The sequence below is a fragment of the Scyliorhinus torazame genome, chromosome 19, assembly GCF_047496885.1.
Source record: "Scyliorhinus torazame isolate Kashiwa2021f chromosome 19, sScyTor2.1, whole genome shotgun sequence".
Taxonomy (NCBI): domain Eukaryota; kingdom Metazoa; phylum Chordata; class Chondrichthyes; order Carcharhiniformes; family Scyliorhinidae; genus Scyliorhinus; species Scyliorhinus torazame.
Window position 1 is genome coordinate 11,007,322 of NC_092725.1, and position 25,738 is coordinate 11,033,059.

The 25,738-nt window shown below is 45.2% G+C and overlaps 1 protein-coding gene across 1 annotated transcript in view; it reads left to right on the forward strand.

Annotated features, from left to right (window-relative positions):
• The first annotated feature begins 4,547 nt into the window (after positions 1-4,547).
• LOC140396007 (claudin-4-like) overlaps positions 4,548-25,738 on the forward strand; it is a 38,391-nt gene continuing 17,200 nt past the window's right edge. The window contains exon 1 of the mRNA XM_072484045.1: positions 4,548-4,814. The gene's annotated coding sequence lies outside the window, so the exon portion shown is untranslated. The remainder of the gene's footprint in view (positions 4,815-25,738) is intronic.

A 25,738-nucleotide genomic window follows, 5' to 3' on the forward strand; every position in this document is an offset into this window, starting at 1 on the left:
GAAGTTGTTTCCATTAGCAGGGGAGACTAGGACTCGGGGGTACAGCCTTAGAATAAAAGGGAGTCACTTTAGAACAGAGATGAGGAGAAATTTCTTCAGCCAGAGAGTGGTGGGTCTGTGGAATTCATTGCCACAGAGGGCGGTGGAGGCCGGGACGTTGAGTGTCTTTACGACAGAAGTTGATAAATTCTTGATTTCTCGAGGAATTAAGGGCTATGGAGAGAGAGCGGGTAAATGGAGTTGGAATCAGCCATGATTGAATAGTGGAGTGGACTCGATGGGCCGAATGGCCTTACTTCCGCTCCTATGTCTTATGGTCTTATGGTCCCGCTGCACACTCTCCTCTCCCAATTTACAACCATTCAGGTAGTAATCCGCCTTCCTGTTTTTGCTTCCAAAGTGAATAACCTCACACTTATCCAAATTATACTGCATCTGCCATTGGTTTGCCCACTCGCCCAACCGTCCAGACCTTGCTGTCGGATCCCTGCATCTTCGTCACAATTCACCCTCCCACCTAATTTGGTATCATCTGCAAACTTTGAGATGTTACATTTTGTTCCGTCATCCAAATCATTAATATATATTGTGAATAGCTGGGGTCCCAGCACCGATCCCTGTGGTAGCCCACTGGTTACTGCCTACCAATGTGAAAAGGACCCATTAATCCCGACTCTTTGTTTCCTCTCCGCCAACCAGTTTTCTATCCACCTCAATACATGTCCCCCAATCCCAGGCGCTTTAATCTTGCGCAATAATCTCTTATGCGGGACTTTGAATTCTGAAAGTCCAAATATACCACATCGACTGGCTCCCCCTTGTCGACTGTACTGGTTACCTCTTCAAAGAATTATAGGAAGGATGTTGTTAAACTAGAAAGAGTGCAGAAGAGATTAACGAGGATGCTACCAGGACTTGATGGTCTGAGCCATATGGAGAGGCTGGATAGATTATCATAGAATTTACAGTGCAGAAGTAGGCCATTCAGTCCATCGAGTCTGCACCGGCTCTTGGGAAGAGCACCCTGCCCAAAGTCAACACCTCCACCCAACACTAAGGGCAATTTTGGACACCAAGGGCAATTTATCATGGCCAATCCACCTAACCTGCACATCTTTGGACTGTGGGAGGAAACCGGAACACCCGGAGGAAACCCACGCACACACGGGGAGGATGTGCAGACTCCGCACAGACAGTGACCCAAGCCGGAATCGAACCTGGGAACCTGGAGCTGTGAAGCAATTGTGCTAACCACCATGCTACCCCAATAGGCTGGGGCTATTTTCCCTGGAGTGTAGGAGGCTTAGGGGTGAACTTACAAAGGTCTATAAAATAATGAGGGGCATTGATAAGGGAGATAGTCGACATCTTTTCCCAAAGGTAGAGGAGTCTAGGACTAGAGGGCACAGGTTTAAGGGGCAGCACGGTAGCAATTATGATGCCATTAGACGTGACTTGGGGGGGATAAGGTGGAGAAGTAGGCTGCAAGTGTTGGGCACACTGGATAAGTGGGGCTTGTTCAAAGATCAGCTACTGCGTGTTCTTGATAAGTATGTACCGGTCAGACAGGGAGGAAGGCGTCGAGCGAGGGAACCGTGGTTTACCAGGGAAGTGGAATCTCTTGTTAAGAGGAAGAAGGAGGCCTATGTGAAGATGAAGTGTGAAGTTTCGGTTGGGGCGATGGATAGTTACAAGGTAGCGAGGAAGGATCTAAAGAGAGAGCTAAGACGAGCAAGGAGGGGACATGAGAAGTATTTGGCAGGAAGGATCAAGGAAAACCCAAAAGCTTTCTATAGGTATGTCAGGAATAAGCGAATGACTAGGGAAAGAGTAGGACCAGTCAAGGACAGGGATGGGAAATTGTGTGTGGAGTCTGAAGAGATAGGCGAGATACTAAATGAATATTTTTCGTCAGTATTCACTCAGGAAAAAGATAATGTTGTGGAGGAGAATGCTGAGCCCCAGGCTAATAGAATAGATGGCATTGAGGTACGTAGGGAAGAGGTGTTGGCAATTCTGGACAGGCTGAAAATAGATAAGTCCCCGGGACCTGATGGGATTTATCCTAGGATTCTATGGGAGGCCAGGGAAGAGATTGCTGGACCTTTGGCTTTGATTTTTATGTCATCATTGGCTACAGGAATAGTGCCAGAGGACTGGAGGACAGCAAATGTGGTCCCTTTGTTCAAAAAGGGGAGCAGAGACAACCCCGGCAACTATAGACCGGTGAGCCTCACGTCTGTAGTGGGTAAAGTCTTGGAGGGGATTATAAGGGACAAGATTTATAATCATCTAGATAGGAATGATATGATCAGGGATAGTCAGCATGGCTTTGTGAAGGGTAGGTTATGCCTCACAAACCTTATTGAGTTCTTTGAGAAGGTGACTGAACAGGTAGACGAGGGTAGAGCAGTTGATGTGGTGTATATGGATTTCAGCAAAGCGTTTGATAAGGTTCCCCATGGTAGGCTATTGCAAAAAATACGGAGGCTGGGGATTAAGGGTGATTTAGAGATGTGGATCAGAAATTGGCTAGCTGAAAGAAGACAGAGGGTGGTGGTTGATGGGAAATGTTCAGAATGGAGTACAGTCACAAGTGGAGTACCACAAGGATCTGTTCTGGGGCCGTTGCTGTTTGTCATTTTTATCAATGACCTAGAGGAAGGCACAGAAGGGTGGGTGAGTAAATTTGCAGATGATACTAAAGTCGGTGGTGTTGTCGATAGTGTGGAAGGATATAGCAGGTTACAGAGGGATATAGATAAGCTGCAGAGCTGGGCTGAGAGGTGGCAAATGGAGTTTAATGTAGAGAAGTGTGAGGTGATTCACTTTGGAAGGAATAACAGGAATGCGGAATATTTGGCTAATGGTAAAGTTCTTGAAAGTGTGGCTGAGCAGAGGGATCTAGGTGTCCATGTACATAGATCCCTGAAAGTTGCCACCCAGGTTGATAGGGTTGTGAAGAAGGCCTATGGAGTGTTGGCCTTTATTGGTAGAGGGATTGAGTTCCGGAGTCGGGAGGTCATGTTGCAGCTGTACAGAACTCTGGTCCGGCCGCATTTGGAGTATTGCGTACAGTTCTGGTCACCGCATTATAGGAAGGACGTGGAGGCTTTGGAGCGGGTGCAGAGGAGATTTACCAGGATGTTGCCTGGTATGGAGGGAAAATCTTATGAGGAAAGGCTGACGGACTTGAGGTTGTTTTCGTTGGAGAGAAGAAGGTTAAGAGGAGACTTAATAGAGGCATACAAAATGATCAGGGGGTTGGATAGGGTGGACAGTGAGAGCCTTCTCCCGCGGATGGATATGGCTGGCACGAGGGGACATAACTTTAAACTGAGGGGTAATAGATATAGGACAGAGGTCAGAGGTAGGTTCTTTACGCAAAGAGTAGTGAGGCCGTGGAATGCCCTACCTGCTACAGTAGTGAACTCGCCAACATTGAGGGCATTTAAAAGTTTATTGGATAAACATATGGATGATAATGGCATAGTGTAGGTTAGATGGCTTTTGTTTCGGTGCAACATCGTGGGCCGAAGGGCCTGTACTGCGCTGTATTGTTCTATGTTCTATGTTCTATGTTCTATTGTGGATAGCACAATTGCTTCACAGCTCCAAGGTCCCAGGTTCGATCCCGGCTTGGGTCACTGTCTATGCGGAGTCTGCACGTTCTCCCCGTATCTGCGTGGGTTTCCTCCGGGTGCTCCGGTTTCCTCCCACAGTTCAAAGATGTGCAGGTTAGGTGGATTGGCCGTGATAAATTGCCCTTCGTGTCCAAAATTGCCCTTAGTGTTGGGTGGGGTTGCTGGGTTATGGGGATAGGGGGGCGGTGTTGACCTTGGGTAGGGTGCTCTTTCCAAGAGTCGGTGCAGACTCGATGGGCCGAATGGCCTCCTTCTGCACTGTAAATTTTATGAAATTCTAAGGCGAGAGGGGGGACAGAAGGGTCAGGAGGGGCAATGTTTTCACACAGAGGGGGGTGTCTGGAACGGGCTGCCAGAGGCAGGTGTTGAGGCGGGTATGATTTTGTCCATTAAAAAGCAGTTAGACAGTGACACGGGCAGGGTGGGTATAGGGGGATTGGGCCAAATGTGGGCAAGTGGGACTAGTTTAGTGTTAGAAACTGGACGGCACGGACAAGCCGGGCCGAAGGGCCTGTTTTCATGCTGTAAACCTCTATTGCTCTATAAGTGTGTGTGTGTGTGTGTGTGTGTGTGTGTGTGTGTGAGTGCCTCTCTGCTCACAGTGAATGCACGATTGGATGACATGACACACCTCCATTCCAGTGATGTCATGCCGTTTTCCCATCGAAGTGCATTTTGAAGCGGGACAGTCCCGGTAGTTTGCCCTCCCCCACCGCACGACTCCCATTCCCACTGCTGCGGCGGGAAGTAGGGAATGCTGACGGCACCCAGTGTGTCAGCCACACCCGTCACCCTGTCCCAACATGTTACCACCCCCCCCCCCCGCACCCCCCCCCTCTCCAACCACTATGCTCGGCGTCAGGAATGAGGGAGGGACGGGGGGGGGGGGGGGAGGGGGACAGAAGGCAAGCATTATCCAACCGTACCTGGGGGAAGCACATTCTGACACAGCCGGCCAGCAAGACCACACAAGCCCAAAGGCACCACAAAGCAGAAGCAAACCATCCGAGCAACTCCACACAGTCTTGTTCCAGCTCAGAAAAAGGCAGCAGCGAACGGTCTCCGAATCAGACGGGTCTTCGCGACGACCCGTTGGCACTGCGGCGGACTTCGAAGCGGCGGGAGGCATCGTCGGGGCCAAGGAGAACTTTGTGTAGCGGTTTGGAACAGGTAGCTTCTTCAAACAAAGCGGGACACAGAAAGGTCGTTAACTAGGGCGTGGTACATAACAGGCAAAGAGATACAGCGGCAACTCCTAGCCTGAGAGGCGTGATGTATAACAGAGAGTGTTATAACTGAGAGTCTGATACTGCGGGACAGTGTGTGAGAGAGAGTTATAACTGAGAGTCTGATACTGAGGGACAGTGTGTGTGAGAGAGTGTTATAACTGAGAGTCTGATACTGAGGGACAGTGTGTGTGAGAGAGTGTTATAACTGAGAGTCTGATACTGAGGGATAGTGTGAGAGAGAGAGTGTTATAACTGAGAGTCTGACACTGAGGGACAGTGTGTGTGAGAGAGTGTTATAACTGAGAGTCTGATACTGAGGGACAGTGTGAGACAGAGAGTGTTATAACTGAGAGTCTGATACTGAGGGACAGTGTGACAGAGAGAGTGTTATAACGGAGAGTCTGATACTGAGGGACAGTGTGTGAGAGAGTGTTGTAACTGAGTGTCTGATACTGAGGGACAGTGTGTGAGAGAGTGTTATAACTGAGAGTCTGATACTGAGGGACAGTGTGAGAGAGAGAGTGTTATAACTGCGAGTCTGATACTGAGGGACAGTGTGTGAGAGAGAGTGTTATAACTGAGAGTCTGATACTGAGGGACAGTGTGTGAGAGAGAGTGTTATAACGGAGAGCCTGATACTGAGGGACAGTGTGAGAGAGAGAGTGTTATAACTGAGAGTCTGACACTGAGGGACAGTGTGTGTGAGAGAGTGTTATAACTGAGAGTCTGATACTGAGGGATAGTGTGAGAGAGAGAGTGTTATAACTGAGAGTCTGACACTGAGGGACAGTGTGTGTGAGAGAGTGTTATAACTGAGAGTCTGATACTGAGGGACAGTGTGTGAGAGAGTGTTATAACTGAGAGTCTGATACTGAGGGACAGTGTGAGAGAGAGTGTTATAACTGAGAGTCTGATACTGAGGGACAGTGTGTGAGAGAGTGTTATAACTGGGAGTCTGATACTGAGGGTCAGTGTGAGAGAGAGACTGTTATAACTGAGAGTCTGATACTGAGGGAAAGTGTGTGAGAGAGAGTGTTATAACTGAGAGTCTGATCCTGAGGGACAGTGTAACAGAGAGAGTGTTATAACTGAGAGTCTGATACTGAGAGACAGTGTGTGTGAGAGAGAGTGTTATAACTGAGAGTCTGATACTGAGGGACAGTGTAACAGAGAGAGTGTTATAACTGAGAGCCTGATACTGAGGGACAGTGTGTGAGAGAGAGTGTTATAACTGAGAGTCAGATACAGAGGGACAGTGTGAGAGAGTGTTATAACTGAGAGTCTGATACTGAGGGACAGTGTAACAGAGAGAGTGTTATAACTGAGAGTCTGATACTGAGGGACAGTGTGTGAGAGAGAGTGTTATAACTGAGAGTCAGATACAGAGGGACAGTGTGAGAGAGTGTTATAACTGAGAGTCTGATACTGAGGGACAGTGTAACAGAGAGTGTTATAACTGAGAGTCTGATACTGAGGGACAGTGTGAGAGAGTGTGTTATAACGGAGAGTCTGACACTGAGAGACAGTGTGTGTGAGAGAGTGTGAGAACTTAGAGTCTGATACTGAGGGACAGTGAGAGAGAGAGAGTGTTATAACTGAGAATCTGATACTGAGGGACAGTGTAACAGAGAGAGTGTTATAACTGAGAGTCTGATACTGAGGGACAGTGTGTGAGAGAGTGTTATAACTGAGAGTATGATACTGAGCGACAGTGTGTGAGAGAGAGTGTTATAACTGAGAGTCTGATACTGAGCGACAGTGTGTGAGAGAGAGTGTTATAACTGAGAGTCTGATACTGAGGGACAGTGTGAGAGAGAGAGTGTTATAACTGAGAGTCTGATACTGAGGGACAGTGTGAGAGAGAGTGTTATAACTGAGAGTCAGGTACTGAGGGACAGTGTGAGAGAGAGTGTGTTATAACTGAGAGTCTGATACTGAGGGACAGTGTAACAGAGAGAGAGTGTTATAACTGAGAGTCTGATACTGAGGGACAGTGTGTGAGAGAGTGTTATAACTGAGAGTCAGACACTGAGGGACAGTGTGTGAGAGAGTGTTATAACTGAGAGTCAGATACTGAGGGACAGTGTAACAGAGAGAGTGTTATAACTGAGAGTCTGATATTGAGGGACAGTGTAACAGAGAGAGTGTGATAACTGAGAGTCTGATACTGAGGGACAGTGTAACAGAGGGAGAGGGTGTTATAACTGAGACTCTGATACTGAGGGGCAGTGTGTGAGAGAGTGTTATAACTGAGTCTGATACTGAGGGACAGTGTGTGAGAGAGTGTTATAACTGAGAGTCTGATACTGAGGGACAGTGTGAGAGAGAGAGTGTTATAACTGAGAGTCTGATACTGAGGGACAGGGTGTGAGAGAGTGTTATAATTGAGAGTCTGATACTGAGGGACAGTGTGTGTGAGAGAGAGTGTTATAACTGCGAGTCTGATACTGAGGGACAGTGTGAGAGAGAGAGTGTTATAACTGAGAGTCTGATACTGAGGGACAGTGTGAGAGAGTGTTATAACTGAGAGTCTGATACTGAGGGACAGTGTGAGAGAGAGAGTGTTATAACTGAGAGTCTGATACTGAGGGACAGTGTAACAGAGAGAGTGTTATAACTGAGAGTCTGATACTGAGGGACAGTGTGAGAGAGAGAGTGTTATAACTGAGAGTCTGATACTGAGGGACAGTGTGTGAGAGAGAGTGTTATAACTGACAGTCTGATACTGAGGAACAGTGTGTGAGAGAGAGTGTTATAACTGAGAGTCTGATACTGAGGGACAGTGTGTGGAGAGAGTGTTATAATTGGGAGTCTGATACTGAGGGACAGTGTGTGAGAGAGAGAGTGTTATAACTGAGAGTCTGATACTGAGGGACAGTGTGAGAGAGAGTGTTATAACTGAGAGTCTGATACTGAGAGACAGTGTAACAGAGAGAGTGTTATAACTGAGAGTCTGATACTGAGGGACAGTGTGAGAGAGAGAGTGTTATAACTGAGAGTCTGATACTGAGGGTCAGTGTGAGAGAGAGAGTGTTATAACTGCGAAACTGATACTGAGAGACAGTGTGTGAGAGAGAGTGTTATAACTGAGAGTCTGATACTGAGGGACAGTGTGAGAGAGAGAGTGTTATAACTGCGAGTCTGATACTGAGGGACAGTGTGAGAGAGAGAGTGTTATAACTGAGAGTCTGATACTGAGGGTCAGTGTGAGAGAGAGAGTGTTATAACTGCGAAACTGATACTGAGAGACAGTGTGTGAGAGAGAGTGTTATAACTGAGAGTCTGATACTGAGGGACAGTGTGTGAGAGAGAGTGTTATAACTGAGAGTCTGATACTGAGGGACAGTGTAACAGAGAGAGTGTTATAACTGAGAGTCTGATACTGAGGGACAGTGTAACAGAGAGAGTGTTATAACTGAGAGTCTGATACTGAGGGACAGTGTGAGAAAGAGAGTGTTATAACTGACAGTCTGATACTGAGAGACAGTGTGTGAGAGAGAGTGTTATAACTGAGAGTCTGATACTGAGGGGCAGTGTAACAGAGAGAGTGTTATAACTGAGAGTCTGATACTGAGGGACAGTGTAACAGAGAGAGTGTTATAACTGAGAGCCTGATACTGAGGGACAGTGTGAGAGAGAGAGTGTTATAACTGAGAGTCTGATACTGAGGGACAGTGTAACAGAGAGAGTGTTATAACTGAGAGTCTGATACTGAGGGACAGTGTGAGAGAGAGAGTGTTATAACTGAGAGTCTGATCCTGAGGGACAGTGTGTGAGAGAGAGCGTTATAACTGCGAGTCTGATACTGAGGGACAGTGTGTGAGAGAGAGTGTTATAACTGAGAGTCTGATACTGAGGGACAGTGTGAGAGAGAGAGTGTTATAACTGAGAGTCTGATACTGAGGGACAGTGTGAGAGAGAGAGTGTTATAACTGAGAGTCTGGTACTGAGGGACAGTGTAACAGAGAGAGTGTTATAACTGAGAGTCTGATACTGAGGGACAGTGTAACAGAGAGAGTGTTATAATTGAGAGTCTGATACTGAGGGACAGTGTGTGAGAGAGAGTGTTATAACTGAGAGTCTGATACTGAGGGACAGTGTGAGAGAGAGTGTTATAACTGAGAGTCTGATACTGAGGGACAGTGTGTGAGAGAGAGTGTTATAACTGAGAGTCTGATACTGAGGGACAGTGTGTGAGAGAGAGTGTTATAACTGAGAGTCTGATACTGAGGGACAGTGTGAGAGAGAGTGTTATAACTGAGAGTCTGATACTGAGGGACAGTGTGTGAGAGAGAGTGTTATAACTGAGAGTCTGATACTGAGGGACAGTGTGAGAGAGAGAATGTTATAACTGAGAGTCTGATACTGAGGGACAGTGTGAGAGAGAGAGCGTTATAACTGAGAGTCTGATACTGAGGGACAGTGTGTGAGAGAGCGTTATAAGGGAGAGTCTTATACTGAGAGTCAGTGAGAGAGAGTGTTATAACTGAGAGTCTGATACTGAGGGACAGTGTAACAGAGAGAGTGTTATAACTGAGAGTCTGATACTGAGGGACAGTGTGTGAGAGAGTGTTATAACTGAGAGTCTGATACTGAGGGACAGTGTGAGAGAGAGAGTGATATAACTGAGAGTCTGATACTGAGGGTCAGTGTGTGAGAGAGAGAGTGTTATAACTGAGAGTCTGATACTGAGGGACAGTGTGTGAGAGAGTGTTATAACAGAGAGTCTGATACTGAGGGACAGTGTAACAGAGAGAGTGTTATAACTGAGAGTCTGACACTGATGGACAGTGTGTGAGAGAGAGTGTGAGAACTGAGAGTCTGATACTGAGGGACAGTGTAACAGAGAGAGTGTTATAACTGAGAGTCTGATACTGAGGGACAGTGTGACAGAGAGAGAGTGTTATAACAGAGGGTCTGATACTGAGGGACAGTGTGTGAGAGAGAGTGTTATAACTGCGAAACTGATACTGAGGGACTGTGTGTGAGAGAGAGTGTTATAACTGAGAGTCTGATACTGAGGGACAGTGTGTGAGAGAGAGTGTTATAACTGAGTCTGATACTGAGGGACAGTGTGTGAGAGAGAGTGTTATAACTGAGTCTGATAATGAGGGACAGTGTGAGAGAGAGTGTTATAACTGAGAGTCTGATACTGAGGGACAGTGTAACAGAGAGAGTGTTATAACTGAGAGTCTGATACTGAGGGACAGTGTGAGAGAGAGAGTGTTATAACTGAGAGTCTGATACTGAGGGACAGTGTGTGAGAGAGAGTGTTATAACTGAGAGTCTGATACTGAGGGACAGTGTGTGAGAGAGCGTTATAACTGAGAGTCTGATACTGAGGGACAGTGTAACAGAGAGAGTGTTATAACTGAGAGTCTGATACTGAGGGACAGTGTGAGAGAGAGAGTGTTATAACTGAGAGTCTGATACTGAGGGACAGTGTGTGAGAGAGAGTGTTATAACTGAGAGTCTGATACTGAGGGACAGTGTGTGAGAGAGCGTTATAACTGAGAGTCTGATACTGAGGGACAGTGTAACAGAGAGAGTGTTATAACTGAGAGTCTGATACTGAGGGACAGTGTGTGAGAGAGAGTGTTATAACTGAGAGTCTGATACTGAGGGACAGTGTGTGAGAGAGCGTTATAACTGAGAGTCTGATACTGAGGGACAGTGTAACAGAGAGAGTGTTATAACTGAGAGTCTGATACTGAGGGACAGTGTGAGAGAGAGAGTGTTATAACTGAGAGTCTGATACTGAGGGACAGTGTAACAGAGAGAGTGTGTTATAACTGCGAGTCTGATACTGAGGGACAGTGTGTGAGAGAGTGTTATAACTGCGAGTCTGATACTGAGGGACAGTGTGTGAGAGAGAGTGTTATAACTGAGAGTCTGATACTGAGGGACAGTGTGAGAGAGAGAGTGTTATAACTGAGAGTCTGATACTGAGGGACAGTGTGTGAGAGAGTGTTATAACTGAGAGTCTGACACTGAGGGACAGTGTAACAGAGAGTGTGTTATAACTGAGAGCCTGATACTGAGGGACAGTGTGAGAGAGAGTGTTATAACTGAGAGTCTGACACTGAGGGACAGTGTGTGGAGAGAGTGTTATAACTGAGAGTCTGATACTGAGGGACAGTGTGAGAGAGAGTGTTATAACTGAGTCTGATACTGAGGGACAGTGTGAGAGAGAGAGTGTTATAACTGAGAGTCTGATACTGAGGGACAGTGTGAGAGAGAGAGTGTTATAACTGAGAGTCTGATACTGAGAGACAGTGTGTGAGAGAGAGTGTTATAACTGAGAGTCTGATACTGAGGGACAGTGTGAGAGAGAGAGTGTTATAACTGACAGTCTGATACTGAGGGACAGTGTGAGAGAGAGAGAGTGTTATAACTGAGAGTCTGACACTGAGGGACAGTGTAACAGAGAGTGTGTTATAACTGAGAGTCTGATACTGAGGGACAGTGTGAGAGAGAGAGTGTTATAACTGAGAGTCTGATACTGAGGGACAGTGTGAGAGAGAGAGTGTTATAACTGAGAGTCTGACACTGAGGGACAGTGTAACAGAGAGTGTGTTATAACTGAGAGTCTGATACTGAGGGACAGTGAGTGAGAGAGAGTGTTATAACTGAGAGTCTGATACTGAGGGACAGTGTGTGAGAGAGAGTGTTATAACTGAGAGTCTGATACTGAGGGACAGTGTGAGAGAGAGAGTGTTATAACTGAGAGTCTGATACTGAGGGACAGTGTGTGAGAGAGAATGTTATAACTGAGAGTCTGATACTGAGGGACAGTATGTGAGAGAGTGTTATAACTGAGAGTCTGATACTGAGGGACAGTGTGTGAGAGAGAGCGTTATAACTGAGAGTCTGATACTGAGGGACAGTATGTGAGAGAGTGTTATAACTGAGAGTCTGATACTGAGGGACAGTGTGTGAGAGAGAGCGTTATAACTGAGAGTCTGATACTGAGGGACAGTGTGAGAGAGAGTGTTCTAACTGAGAATATGATACTGAGGGACAGTGTGAGAGAGAGAGTGTTATAACTGAGAGTCTGGTACTGAGGGACAGTGTGTGAGAGAGAGTGTTATAACTGAGAGTCTGATACTGAGGGACAGTGTGAGAGAGAGAGAGAGTTATAACTGAGAATCTGATACTGAGGGACAGTGTGTGAACGAGAGTCTTATAACTGAGAGCCTGATACTGAGGGACAGTGTGAGAGAGAGTATTATAACTGAGAGTCTGACACTGAGGGACAGTGTAACAGGGAGAGTGTTATAACTGAGAGTCTGACACTGAGGGACAGTGTGTGAGAGAGTGTTATAACTGAGAGTCTGATACTGAGGGACAGTGTAACAGAGAGAGTGTTATAACTGAGAGTCTGACACTGAGGGACAGTGTGTGAGAGAGTGTTATAACTGAGAGTCTGACACTGAGGGACAGTGTGTGAGAGTGTGTTGTAACTGTGTGTCTGATACTGAGGGACAGTGTGTGACAGAGTGTTATAACTGAGAGTCTGATGCTGAGGGACAGTGTATCAGAGAGAGTGTTATAACTGAGAGTCTGACACTGATGGACAGTGTGTGAGAGAGAGTGTGAGAACTGAGAGTCTGATACTGAGGGACAGTGTAACAGAGAGAGTGTTATAACTGAGAGTCTGATACTGAGGGACAGTGTGACAGAGAGAGAGTGTTATGACTGAGAGTCTGATACTGAGGGACAGTGTGTGAGAGAGAGTGTTATAACTGAGAGTCTGATACTGAGGGACAGTGTGAGAGAGAGAGTGTTATAACTGAGAGTCTGATACTGAGGGACAGTGTGACAGAGAGAGAGTGTTATAACTGAGAGTCTGATACTGAGGGACAGTGTGTGAGAGAGTGTTATAATTGAGAGTCTGATACTGAGGGAAAGTGTGTGAGAGAGAGTGTTATAACTGAGAGTCTGATACTGAGGGACAGTGTGTGAGAGAGTGTTATAATTGAGAGTCTGATACTGAGGGAAAGTGTGTGAGAGAGAGTGTTATAACTGAGAGTCTGATACTGAGGGACAGTGTGAGAGAGAGAGTGTTATAACTGAGAGTCTGATATTGAGGGACAGTGTGAGAGAGAGAGTGTTATAACTGAGAGTCTGATCCTGAGGGACAGTATAACAGAGATAGTGTTATAACTGAGAGTCTGATACTGAGAGACAGTGTAACAGAGAGAGTGTTATAACTGAGAGTCATATATAGAGGGACAGTGTGAGAGAGAGAGTGTAATAACTGAGAGTCTGATACTGAGGGACAGTGTGACAGAGAGAGTGTTATAACTGAGAGTCTGATACTGAGGGACAGTGTGTGAGAGAGAGAGTGTTATAACTGAGAGTCTGATACTGAGGGACAGTGTAACAGAGTGTTATAACTGAGAGTCTCATAGTGAGGGACAGTGTGTGAGAGAGAGTGTGAGAACTGAGAGTCTGATACTGAGGGACAGTGTAACAGAGAGAGTGTTATAACTGAGAGTCAGATACTGAGGGACAGTGTGACAGAGAGAGAGTGTTATGACTGAGAGTCTGATACTGAGGGACAGTGTGTGAGAGAGAGTGTTATAACTGAGAGTCTGATACTGAGGGACAGTGTGAGAGAGAGAGTGTTATAACTGAGAGTCTGATACTGAGGGACAGTGTGACAGAGAGAGAGTGTTATAACTGAGAGTCTGATACTGAGGGACAGTGTGTGAGAGAGTGTTATAATTGAGAGTCTGATACTGAGGGAAAGTGTGTGAGAGAGAGTGTTATAACTGAGAGTCTGATACTGAGGGACAGTGTGTGAGAGAGTGTTATAATTGAGAGTCTGATACTGAGGGAAAGTGTGTGAGAGAGAGTGTTATAACGGAGAGTCTGATACTGAGGGACAGTGTGAGAGAGAGAGTGTTATAACTGAGAGTCTGATATTGAGGGACAGTGTGAGAGAGAGAGTGTTATAACTGAGAGTCTGATCCTGAGGGACAGTGTAACAGAGATAGTGTTATAACTGAGAGTCTGATACTGAGAGACAGTGTAACAGAGAGAGTGTTATAACTGAGAGTCATATATAGAGGGACAGTGTGAGAGAGAGAGTGTTATAACTGAGAGTCTGATACTGAGGGACAGTGTGACAGAGAGAGTGTTATAACTGAGAGTCTGATACTGAGGGACAGTGTGTGAGAGAGAGAGTGTTATAATTGAGAGTCTGATACTGAGGGACAGTGTAACAGAGAGAGTGTTATAACTGAGAGTCTCATAGTGAGGGACAGTGTGTGAGAGAGAGTGTTATAACTGAGAGTCTGATACTGAGAGACAGTGTGTGTGAGAGAGTGTGAGAACTGAGAGTCTGATACTGAGGGACAGTGAGAGAGAGTGTGTTATAACTGAGAGTCTGATACTGAGGGACAGTGTGAGAGAGAGTGTGTTATAAGTGAGAGTCTGATACTGAGGGACAGTGTGACAGAGAGAGAGTGTTATAACTGAGAGTCTGATACTGAGGGACAGTGTGACAGAGAGAGTGTGATAACTGAGAGTCTGATACTGAGGGACAGTGTAACAGAGAGAGTGTTATAACTGAGAGTCTGATACTGAGGGACAGTGTGTGAGAGAGAGTTATAACTGACTGTCTGATACTGAAGGACAGTGTAACAGAGAGAGTGTTATAACTGAGAGTCTGATACTGAGGGACAGTGTGAGAGAGAGAGTGTTATAACTGAGAGTCTCATGCAGAGGGACAGTGTGTGAGAGAGACAGTTATAACTGAGAGTCTGATACTGAGGGACAGTGTAACAGAGAGAGTGTTATAACTGAGAGTCTGATACAGAGGGACAGTGTGTGAGAGAGAGTGTTATAACTGAGAGTCTGATACTGAGGGACAGTGTAACAGAGAGAGTGTTATAACTGAGGGACAGTGTGAGAGAGAGTGTTATAACTGACTGTCTGATACTGAAGGACAGTGTAACAGAGAGAGTGTTATAACTGAGAGTCTGATACTGAGGGACAGTGTGAGAGAGAGAGTGTTATAACTGAGAGTCTCATGCAGAGGGACAGTGTGTGAGAGAGAGTGTTATAACTGAGAGTCTGATACTGAGGGACAGTGTAACAGAGAGAGTGTTATAACTGAGAGTCTGATACTGAGGGACAGTGTGTGAGAGAGAGCGTTATAACTGAGAGTCTGATACTGAGGGACTGTGTGAGAGAGAGTGTTCTAACTGAGAGTATGATACTGAGGGACAGTGTGAGAGAGAGAGAGTTATAACTGAGAATCTGATACTGAGGGACAGTGTGTGAACGAGAGTCTTATAACTGAGAGTCTGATACAGAGGGACAGTGTGAGAGAGAGAGACTGTTATAACTGAGAGTCTGCTACTGAGGGACAGTGTAACAGAGAGAGTGTTACAACTGACAGTCTGATACTGACGGGCAGTGTAACAGAGAGAGTGTTATAACTGAGAGTCTGACACTGAGGGACAGTGTGTGAGAGAGAGTGTTATAACTGAGAGTCTGACACTGAGGGACAGTGTAACAGAGAGAGTGTTATAACTGAGAGTCTGACACTGAGGGACAGTGTGAGAGAGAATCTTATAACTGAGAGTCTGATACTGAGGGACAGTGTGTGAGAGAGAGTGTTATAACTGAGAGTCTGATACTGAGGGACAGTGTGTGAACGAGAGTCTTATAGCTGAGAGTCTGATATTGAGGGGCAGTGTAACAGAGAGAGTGTTATAACTGAGAGTCTGACACTGAGGGACAGTGTGTGAGAGAGTGTTATAACTGAGAGTCTGATACTGAGGGACAGTGTGCGAGAGAGTGTTATAACTGAGAGTCTGATACTGAGGGACAGTGTGTGAGAGAGTGTTATAACTGAGAGTCTGATACTGAGGGACAGTGTGAGAGAGAGAGCGTGTTATAACTGATAGTCTGATACTGAGGGACAGTGTGAGAGAGAGAGCGTTATAACTGAGAGTCTGATACTGAGGGACAGTGTGTGAGAGAGTGTTAAAACTGAGAATCTGATACTGAGGGACAGTGTGAGAGAGAGAGTGTTATAACTGAGAATCTGATACTGAGGGACAGTGTGTGAGAGAGTGTTATAACTGAGAATCTGATACTAAGGGACAGTGTGAGAGAGAGAGTGTTATAACTGAGAATCTGATACTGAGGGACAGTGTAACAGAGAGAGTGTTATAACTGAGTGTCTGATATTGAGGGACAGTGTGAGAGAGAGACTGTTATAACTGAGAGTCTGATACTGAGGGACAGTGTGAGAGAGAGAGTTATAACTGAGAGTCTGATACTGAGGGACAGTGTAACAGAGAGAGTGTTATAACTGAGAGTCTGAAACTGAGGGACAGTGTAACAGAGAGAGTGTTATAACTGAGAGTCTGATACTGAGGGACAGTGTAACAGAGAGAGTGTTATAACTGAGAGTCTGATACTGAGGGACAGTGTGTGTACGAGAGTGTTATAACTGAGAGTCTGATACTGAGGGACAGTGTGTGTACGAGAGTGTTATAACTGAGAGTCTGATACTGAGGGACAGTGTAACAGAGAGAGTGTTATAACTGAGAGTCTGACATTGAGGGACAGCGTGAGAGACAGTGTTATAACTGAGAGTCTGATACTGAGGGACAGTGTAACAGAGAGAGTGTTATAACTGAGAGTCTGATACTGAGGGACAGTGTGTGAGAGAGTGTTATAACTGAGAATCTGATACTGAGGGACAGTGTGAGAGAGAGAGTGTTATAACTGAGAATCTGATACTGAGGGACAGTGTAACAGAGAGAGTGTTATAACTGAGTGTCTGATACTGAGGGACAGTGTGAGAGAGAGACTGTTATAACTGAGAGTCTGATACTGAGGGACAGTGTGAGAGAGAGAGTTATAACTGAGAGTCTGATACTGAGGGACAGTGTAACAGAGAGAGTGTTATAACTGAGAGTCTGAAACTGAGGGACAGTGTAACAGAGAGAGTGTTATAACTGAGAGTCTGATACTGAGGGACAGTGTAACAGAGAGAGTGTTATAACTGAGAGTCTGATACTGAGGGACAGTGTGTGTACGAGAGTGTTATAACTGAGAGTCTGATACTGAGGGACAGTGTGAGAGAGAGAGAGTGTTATAACTGAGAGTCTGAGACTGAGGGACAGTGTAACAGAGAGAGTGTTATAACTGAGAGTCTGATACTGAGGGACAGTGTGAGAGAGAGTGTTATAACTGAGAGTCTGATACTGAGGGACAGTGTGTGAGAGAGTGTTATACCTGAGAGTCTGATACTGAGGGACAGTGTGTGAGACAGTGTTATAACTGAGAATCTGATACTGAGGGACAGTGTGAGAGAGAGAGTGTTATAACTGAGAATCTGATACTGAGGGACAGTGTAACAGAGAGAGTGTTATAACTGAGTGTCTGATACTGAGGGACAGTGTGAGAGAGAGACTGTTATAACTGAGAATCTGATACTGAGGGACAGTGTAACAGAGAGAGTGTTATAACTGAGTGTCTGATACTGAGGGACAGTGTGAGAGAGAGAGTGTTATAACTGAGTCTGACACTGAGGGACAGTGTGTGAGAGAGAGTGTTATAAGGGAGAGTCTTATACTGAGAGTCAGTGAGAGAGAGTGTTATAACTGAGAGTCTGATACTGAGGGACAGTGTGTGATCGAGAGCGTTATAACTGAGAGTCTGATACTGAGGGACAGTGTGAGAGAGAGAGAGTGTTATAACAGAGGGTCTGATACTGAGGGACAGTGTGTGAGAGAGTGTTATACCTGAGAGTCTGATACTGAGGGACAGTGTAACAGAGAGAGTGTTATAACTGAGAGTCTCATAGTGAGGGACAGTGTGTGAGAGAGAGTGTTATAACTGAGAGTCTGATACTGAGAGACAGTGTGTGTGAGAGAGTGTGAGAACTGAGAGTCTGATACTGAGGGACAGTGAGAGAGAGTGTGTTATAACTGAGAGTCTGATACTGAGGGACAGTGTGAGAGAGTGTGTTATAAGTGAGAGTCTGATACTGAGGGACAGTGTGACAGAGAGAGAGTGTTATAACTGAGAGTCTGATACTGAGGGACAGTGTGACAGAGAGAGTGTGATAACTGAGAGTCTGATACTGAGGGACAGTGTAACAGAGAGAGTGTTATAACTGAGAGTCTGATACTGAGGGACAGTGTGTGAGAGAGAGTTATAACTGACTGTCTGATACTGAAGGACAGTGTAACAGAGAGAGTGTTATAACTGAGAGTCTGATACTGAGGGACAGTGTGAGAGAGAGAGTGTTATAACTGAGAGTCTCATGCAGAGGGACAGTGTGTGAGAGAGACAGTTATAACTGAGAGTCTGATGCTGAGGGACAGTGTAACAGAGAGAGTGTTATAACTGAGAGTCTGATACAGAGGGACAGTGTGTGAGAGAGAGTGTTATAACTGAGAGTCTGATACTGAGGGACAGTGTAACAGAGAGAGTGTTATAACTGAGGGACAGTGTGAGAGAGAGTGTTATAACTGACTGTCTGATACTGAAGGACAGTGTAACAGAGAGAGTGTTATAACTGAGAGTCTGATACTGAGGGACAGTGTGAGAGAGAGAGTGTTATAACTGAGAGTCTCATGCAGAGGGACAGTGTGTGAGAGAGAGTGTTATAACTGAGAGTCTGATACTGAGGGACAGTGTAACAGAGAGAGTGTTATAACTGAGAGTCTGATACTGAGGGACAGTGTGTGAGAGAGTGTTATACCTGAGAGTCTGATACTGAGGGACAGTGTGTGAGACAGTGTTATAACTGAGAATCTGATACTGAGGGACAGTGTGAGAGAGAGAGTGTTATAACTGAGAATCTGATACTGAGGGACAGTGTAACAGAGAGAGTGTTATAACTGAGTGTCTGATACTGAGGGACAGTGTGAGAGAGAGACTGTTATAACTGAGAATCTGATACTGAGGGACAGTGTAACAGAGAGACTGTTATAACTGAGAGTCTGATACTGAGGGACAGTGTGAGAGAGAGAGTGTTATAACTGAGAATCTGATACTGAGGGACAGTGTAACAGAGAGTGTGTTATGACTGAGAGTCTGATACTGAGGGACAGTGAGAGAGAGAGAGAGTGTTATAACTGAGAGTCTGATACAGAGGAACAGTGTGTGAGAGAGTGTTATAACTGAGAGTCTGATACTGAGGGACAGTGTGTGATCGAGAGCGTTATAACTGAGAGTCTGATACTGAGGGACAGTGTGAGAGAGAGAGAGTGTTATAACAGAGGGTCTGGTACTGAGGGACAGTGTGTGAGAGAGTGTTATACCTGAGAGTCTGATACTGAGGGACAGTGTAACAGAGAGAGTGTTATAACTGAGAGTCTGATACTGAGAGACAGTGTGTGTGAGAGAGTGTGAGAACTGAGAGTCTGATACTGAGGGACAGTGAGAGAGAGTGTGTTATAACTGAGAGTCTGATACTGAGGGACAGTGTGAGAGAGTGTGTTATAAGTGAGAGTCTGATACTGAGGGACAGTGTGACAGAGAGAGAGTGTTATAACTGAGAGTCTGATACTGAGGGACAGTGTGACAGAGAGAGTGTGATAACTGAGAGTCTGATACTGAGGGACAGTGTAACAGAGAGAGTGTTATAACTGAGAGTCTGATACTGAGGGACAGTGTGTGAGAGAGAGTTATAACTGACTGTCTGATACTGAAGGACAGTGTAACAGAGAGAGTGTTATAACTGAGAGTCTGATACTGAGGGACAGTGTGAGAGAGAGTGTGTTATAACTGAGAGTCTCATGCAGAGGGACAGTGTGTGAGAGAGACAGTTATAACTGAGAGTCTGATACTGAGGGACAGTGTAACAGAGAGAGTGTTATAACTGAGAGTCTGATACAGAGGGACAGTGTGTGAGAGAGAGTGTTATAACTGAGAGTCTGATACTGAGGGACAGTGTAACAGAGAGAGTGTTATAACTGAGGGACAGTGTGAGAGAGAGTGTTATAACTGACTGTCTGATACTGAAGGACAGTGTAACAGAGAGAGTGTTATAACTGAGAGTCTGATACTGAGGGACAGTGTGAGAGAGAGAGTGTTATAACTGAGAGTCTCATGCAGAGGGACAGTGTGTGAGAGAGAGTGTTATAACTGAGAGTCTGATACTGAGGGACAGTGTAACAGAGAGAGTGTTATAACTGAGAGTCTGATACTGAGGGACAGTGTGTGAGAGAGAGCGTTCTAACTGAGAGTCTGATACTGAGGGACTGTGTGAGAGAGAGTGTTCTAACTGAGAGTATGATACTGAGGGACAGTGTGAGAGAGAGAGAGTTATAACTGAGAATCTGATACTGAGGGACAGTGTGTGAACGAGAGTCTTATAACTGAGAGTCTGATACAGAGGGACAGTGTGAGAGAGAGAGAGTGTTATAACTGAGAGTCTGATACTGAGGGACAGTGTAACAGAGAGAGTGTTACAACTGACAGTCTGATACTGACGGGCAGTGTAACAGAGAGAGTGTTATAACTGAGAGTCTGACACTGAGGGACAGTGTGTGAGAGAGAGTGTTATAACTGAGAGTCTGACACTGAGGGACAGTGTAACAGAGAGAGTGTTATAACTGAGAGTCTGACACTGAGGGACAGTGTGAGAGAGAATCTTATAACTGAGAGTCTGATACTGAGGGACAGTGTGTGAGAGAGAGTGTTATAACTGAGAGTCTGATACTGAGGGACAGTGTGTGAACGAGAGTCTTTTAGCTGAGAGTCTGATATTGAGGGGCAGTGTGAGAGAGAGTGTTATAACTGAGAGTCTGATACTGAGGGACAGTGTGAGAGAGAGAGAGAGTGTTATAACTGATAGTCTGATACTGAGGGACAGTGTGTGAGAGAGTGTTATAACTGAGAGTCTAATACTGAGGGACAGTGTGAGAGAGAGAGTGTTATAACTGAGAGTCTGATACTGAAGGACAGTGTGAGAGAGAGACTGTTATAACTGAGAGTCTGACACTGAGGGACAGTGTGTGAGAGAGTGTTATAACTGAGAATCTGATACTGAGGGAGAGTGTGAGAGAGAGTATTATAACTGAGAGTCTGACACTGAGGGACAGTGTGTGAGAGAGTGTTAAAACTGAGAATCTGATACTGAGGGACAGTGTGAGAGAGAGAGTGTTATAACTGAGAATCTGATACTGAGGGACAGTGTGTGAGAGAGTGTTATAACTGAGAATCTGATACTGAGGGACAGTGTGAGAGAGAGAGTGTTATAACTGAGAATCTGATACTGAGGGACAGTGTAACAGAGAGAGTGTTATAACTGAGTGTCTGATATTGAGGGACAGTGTGAGAGAGAGACTGTTATAACTGAGAGTCTGATACTGAGGGACAGTGTGAGAGAGAGAGTTATAACTGAGAGTCTGATACTGAGGGACAGTGTAACAGAGAGAGTGTTATAACTGAGAGTCTGAAACTGAGGGACAGTGTAACAGAGAGAGTGTTATAACTGAGAGAGTGTTATAACTGAGAGTCTGATACTGAGGGACAGTGTAACAGAGAGAGTGTTATAACTGAGAGTCTGATACTGAGGGACAGTGTGTGTACGAGAGTGTTATAACTGAGAGTCTGATACTGAGGGACAATGTGTGTACGAGAGTGTTATAACTGAGAGTCTGATACTGAGGGACAGTGTAACAGAGAGAGTGTTATAACTGAGAGTCTGACATTGAGGGACAGCGTGAGAGACAGTGTTATAACTGAGAGTCTGATACTGAGGGACAGTGTAACAGAGAGAGTGTTATAACTGAGAGTCTGATACTGAGGGACAGTGTGTGAGAGAGTGTTATAACTGAGAATCTGATACTGAGGGACAGTGTGAGAGAGAGAGTGTTATAACTGAGAATCTGATACTGAGGGACAGTGTAACAGAGAGAGTGTTATAACTGAGTGTCTGATACTGAGGGACAGTGTGAGAGAGAGACTGTTATAACTGAGAGTCTGATACTGAGGGACAGTGTGAGAGAGAGAGTTATAACTGAGAGTCTGATACTGAGGGACAGTGTAACAGAGAGAGTGTTATAACTGAGAGTCTGAAACTGAGGGACAGTGTAACAGAGAGAGTGTTATAACTGAGAGTCTGATACTGAGGGACAGTGTGAGAGAGAGAGAGTGTTATAACTGAGAGTCTGATACTGAGGGACAGTGTGAGAGAGAGAGTGTTATAACTGAGAGTCTCATGCAGAGGGACAGTGTGTGAGAGAGACAGTTATAACTGAGAGTCTGATACTGAGGGACAGTGTAACAGAGAGAGTGTTATAACTGAGAGTCTGATACAGAGGGACAGTGTGTGAGAGAGAGTGTTATAACTGAGAGTCTGATACTGAGGGACAGTGTAACAGAGAGAGTGTTATAACTGAGGGACAGTGTGAGAGAGAGTGTTATAACTGACTGTCTGATACTGAAGGACAGTGTAACAGAGAGAGTGTTATAACTGAGAGTCTGATACTGAGGGACAGTGTGAGAGAGAGAGTGTTATAACTGAGAGTCTCATGCAGAGGGACAGTGTGTGAGAGAGAGTGTTATAACTGAGAGTCTGATACTGAGGGACAGTGTAACAGAGAGAGTGTTATAACTGAGAGTCTGATACTGAGGGACAGTGTGTGAGAGAGAGCGTTATAACTGAGAGTCTGATACTGAGGGACTGTGTGAGAGAGAGTGTTCTAACTGAGAGTATGATACTGAGGGACAGTGTGAGAGAGAGAGAGTTATAACTGAGAATCTGATACTGAGGGACAGTGTGTGAACGAGAGTCTTATAACTGAGAGTCTGATACAGAGGGACAGTGTGAGAGAGAGAGAGTGTTATAACTGAGAGTCTGATACTGAGGGACAGTGTAACAGAGAGAGTGTTACAACTGACAGTCTGATACTGACGGGCAGTGTAACAGAGAGAGTGTTATAACTGAGAGTCTGACACTGAGGGACAGTGTGTGAGAGAGAGTGTTATAACTGAGAGTCTGACACTGAGGGACAGTGTAACAGAGAGAGTGTTATAACTGAGAGTCTGACACTGAGGGACAGTGTGAGAGAGAATCTTATAACTGAGAGTCTGATACTGAGGGACAGTGTGTGAGAGAGAGTGTTATAACTGAGAGTCTGATACTGAGGGACAGTGTGTGAACGAGAGTCTTATAGCTGAGAGTCTGATATTGAGGGGCAGTGTAACAGAGAGAGTGTTATAACTGAGAGTCTGACACTGAGGGACAGTGTGTGAGAGAGTGTTATAACTGAGAGTCTGATACTGAGGGACAGTGTGCGAGAGAGTGTTATAACTGAGAGTCTGATACTGAGGGACAGTGTGTGAGAGAGTGTTATAACTGAGAGTCTGATACTGAGGGACAGTGTGAGAGAGAGAGAGTGTTATAACTGATAGTCTGATACTGAGGGACAGTGTGAGAGAGAGGGCGTTATAACTGAGAGTCTGATACTGAGGGACAGTGTGTGAGAGAGTGTTATAACTGAGAGTCTAATACTGAGGGACAGTGTGAGAGAGAGAGTGTTATAACTGAGAGTCTGATACTGAAGGACAGTGTGAGAGAGAGACTGTTATAACTGAGAGTCTGACACTGAGGGACAGTGTGTGAGAGAGTGTTATAACTGAGAATCTGATACTGAGGGACAGTGTGAGAGAGAGAGTGTTATAACTGAGAATCTGATACTGAGGGACAGTGTGTGAGAGAGTGTTATAACTGAGAATCTGATACTGAGGGACAGTGTGAGAGAGAGTATTATAACTGAGAGTCTGACACTGAGGGACAGTGTGTGAGAGAGTGTTAAAACTGAGAATCTGATACTGAGGGACAGTGTGAGAGAGAGAGTGTTATAACTGAGAATCTGATACTGAGGGACAGTGTGTGAGAGAGTGTTATAACTGAGAATCTGATACTGAGGGACAGTGTGAGAGAGAGAGTGTTATAACTGAGAATCTGATACTGAGGGACAGTGTAACAGAGAGAGTGTTATAACTGAGTGTCTGATATTGAGGGACAGTGTGAGAGAGAGACTGTTATAACTGAGAGTCTGATACTGAGGGACAGTGTGAGAGAGAGAGTTATAACTGAGAGTCTGATACTGAGGGACAGTGTAACAGAGAGAGTGTTATAACTGAGAGTCTGAAACTGAGGGACAGTGTAACAGAGAGAGTGTTATAACTGAGAGTCTGATACTGAGGGACAGTGTAACAGAGAGAGTGTTATAACTGAGAGTCTGATACTGAGGGACAGTGTGTGTACGAGAGTGTTATAACTGAGAGTCTGATACTGAGGGACAGTGTAACAGAGAGAGTGTTATAACTGAGAGTCTGACATTGAGGGACAGCGTGAGAGACAGTGTTATAACTGAGAGTCTGATACTGAGGGACAGTGTAACAGAGAGAGTGTTATAACTGAGAGTCTGATACTGAGGGACAGTGTGTGAGAGAGTGTTATAACTGAGAATCTGATACTGAGGGACAGTGTGAGAGAGAGAGTGTTATAACTGAGAATCTGATACTGAGGGACAGTGTAACAGAGAGAGTGTTATAACTGAGTGTCTGATACTGAGGGACAGTGTGAGAGAGAGACTGTTATAACTGAGAGTCTGATACTGAGGGACAGTGTGAGAGAGAGAGTTATAACTGAGAGTCTGATACTGAGGGACAGTGTAACAGAGAGAGTGTTATAACTGAGAGTCTGAAACTGAGGGACAGTGTAACAGAGAGAGTGTTATAACTGAGAGTCTGATACTGAGGGACAGTGTGAGAGAGAGAGAGTGTTATAACTGAGAGTCTGATACTGAGGGACAGTGTAACAGAGAGAGTGTTATAACTGAGAGTCTGATACTGAGGGACAGTGTGAGAGAGAGTGTTATAACTGAGAGTCTGATACTGAGGGACAGTGTGTGAGAGAGTGTTATACCTGAGAGTCTGATACTGAGGGACAGTGTGTGAGACAGTGTTATAACTGAGAATCTGATACTGAGGGACAGTGTGAGAGAGAGAGTGTTATAACTGAGAATCTGATACTGAGGGACAGTGTAACAGAGAGAGTGTTATAACTGAGTGTCTGATACTGAGGGACAGTGTGAGAGAGAGACTGTTATAACTGAGAATCTGATACTGAGGGACAGTGTAACAGAGTGTTATAACTGAGTGTCTGATACTGAGGGACAGTGTGAGAGAGAGACTGTTATAACTGAGAGTCTGATACTGAGGGACAGTGTGAGAGAGAGAGTGTTATAACTGAGAATCTGATACTGAGGGACAGTGTAACAGAGAGTGTGTTATGACTGAGAGTCTGATACTGAGGGACAGTGAGAGAGAGAGAGAGTGTTATAACTGAGAGTCTGATACAGAGGGACAGTGTGTGAGAGAGTGTTATAACTGAGAGTCTGATACTGAGGGACAGTGTGTGATCGAGAGCGTTATAACTGAGAGTCTGATACTGAGGGACAGTGTGAGAGAGAGAGAGTGTTATAACAGAGGGTCTGATACTGAGGGACAGTGTGTGAGAGAGTGTTATACCTGAGAGTCTGATACTGAGGGACAGTGTGTGAGACAGTGTTATAACTGAGAGTCTGATACTGAGGGACAGTGTAACAGAGAGAGTGTTATAACTGAGAGTCTGATACTGAGGGACAGTGTAACAGAGAGTGTGTTATGACTGAGAGTCTGATACTGAGGGACAGTGTGAGAGAGAGAGTGTTATAACTGAGAGTCTGATACAGAGGGACAGTGTGTGAGAGAGTGTTATAACTGAGAGTCTGATACTGAGGGACAGTGTGAGAGAGAGAGAGTTATAACTGAGAGTCTGATACTGAGGGACAGTGTGAGAGAGAGAGTGTTATAACTGAGGGTCTG